A 2,397-nucleotide genomic window follows, 5' to 3' on the forward strand; every position below is an offset into this window, starting at 1 on the left:
ATCAGCTGCCTCCTGCACACCCCCTACTGGGGATATGCCCGCAACCAAGGCACATGCCCTTGACTGGAATCAAACCTGGGACCCTTGAGTCCACAGGCTAACGCTCTATCCTGTGAGCCAAACCGGTTAGGGCCACATTTTATTTTTTTTTTCACCTTTTACTTAAGAAACTAATATTTTTTCTTTTTTCATCACCAGATTTTACCTTTTTAATTACTACATTTTTATTTTTAGCCAGTATTATTACTACTACCATTTTACCTTTTTTTCTTAAAGTGTCATTTTATTTTCTCTTTATTTTATTTTGGGATTAGTGTTCTACATTCTATTTTCATCTTTCCTTTAGCATCATTTTACTCTACCTCAACTTTACCTTTATGCCAAAACTCTCTCCCTCACTTTTCCCCTTTTGTTGTCCTCTTTCTCTTACCCTATTCCTGCTTTAGATTTTCCCTATTCCTTCTTTTTACCCCCTGTTAAAAATTCATCATACTTATATATCTAATTTCTGATCCCCTGCTCCAAGTCCATAAGTGCACTCCTTTTTTCTATTTTTTCTCTTTTTTCTTTTTCTCTTCTTTTTTCGTTATCCCCTAATTCTATGTGATCACCTTTATTTGGGGTTATTAGTATCATGAATACATTTGTATTCATTGTCTTGTGCATTGTGCCTTGTTGTGTTGTATTTTGTGCCTTTAAATCAATGCAGCAGAGAGAGAACTACATAACCAAAAACCTGGAAAAGAGAGATCATGGGGAGACAAAGAAACAGCCCGCATATGTTAAAAAAACAGGCATCACGAGAAAAGGAAGTAAACAAAATGGAGGCAATGGAGGAAAGCAACCTGTCAGAGAAAGAATTCAGAGAAATGGTCATAAGGTGGATGAAAAGAAAGGAAGACAAATTCAACAATATGTATAAGAACAAAGAGGAAATGAAGAAGAACCAAGAAGAAATGAAAAATGAAATCACTGCTATAAAGAACTCAATAGAAAGCATCAACAGTAGACTAGAAGAAGCAGAGGACCACATCAGTGAGCTAGAAACAAGGTAGGAAAAAATACCCAAGCAGAGCAGTTTCTAGAAAAAAAAAATTAAAAAGCAGGAGGAGAGCCTTAGAGAACTTTGGGACAACACAAAACAAAACAACATCCACATAATAGGGGTGCCAGAAGGAGAGGAAACAGAGCAAGGAATAGAAAACATGTTTGAAAAAATAATGACAGAAAACTTCCCTGATATAGGGAAGAAAAAACTCACACAAATCGAAGAAGCTCACAGAGTCCCAAACAAATTGAACCCCAAAAGACCGACGCCAAGGTACATTAAAATTAAATTGGCAAACACTAATGACAAAGGAAGAATCTTAAAAGTGGCCAGAGAGAGAGAGAAAGTTACAGACAAAGGATCCCCCATCAGCCTAGAGACTGATTTCTCAACAAAAACGCATTAGGGAAGAAGGGAACAGAATGAAATATACAAAATCATGCAAAGGAAGTGTCTGAATCGAAGAATACTTTACCCAGGAAGGCTATCAATCAAAATTGAGGGTGAAATCAGGAGCTTCACGGACAAAAAGGGACTATGGGAATTTATTACCATCAAACCAGCAATGCATGAAATGCTAAAGGGTCTGCTATAAAAAGAAAAATATAGGAAACAAAGAAGGAACATAGGGTTAAAGAATAAAAATGGCAACAAACAACTATCTATCAATAATAATTATAAATGTAAATGGATTAAAAGCCCCAATGAAAAGACATAGGGTAACTGACTGGATAAGAAAACATGACCCATATATCTGCTGTCTAGAGGAAACCCACCTCAAAAAAACAGACGCACACAGACTGATGGTGAAGGGATGGATAAAGTTTCTTCAGGTGAATGGAAATGAAAAAAAAAAAGCTGGGGTAGCAATACTTATATCTGACAAATTAGATCTCAAAGTGAAGGACACAAAAAAAGATAAGGAAGGCCATTTCATCATACTAAAGGGAGCAATCCAACAAGAAGAAATAATTCTGGTAAACATATACACACCCAATATAGGAGCACCCAAATACATAAGAAAACTTCTTGAGGGGATCAAGGGAGAGCTTGACAGCAACACAATCATAGTAGGGGACTTTAACACGCCACTATCACCATTGGAAAAATCCTCTAAACAAAAAATCAGCAAAGAAACATCAATCCTAAATGACTCACTAGATCAGATGGAATTAATTGACATCTTCAGAACATTTCACCCCAAAGCCACAGAATATACATTCTTCTCAAGTGCACATGGGTCATTTTCAAAGATAGACCATATATTGGGTCACAGGCAAAGTCTCTTCAAATTCAAGAAGATAGAAATCATATCAAGCATCTTCTCAGATCACAATGGCATAAAACTG

Source organism: Myotis brandtii, unplaced genomic scaffold (assembly GCF_000412655.1).
Source record: "Myotis brandtii unplaced genomic scaffold, ASM41265v1 scaffold884, whole genome shotgun sequence".
In the NCBI taxonomy this organism is placed as follows: Eukaryota; Metazoa; Chordata; class Mammalia; order Chiroptera; family Vespertilionidae; genus Myotis; species Myotis brandtii.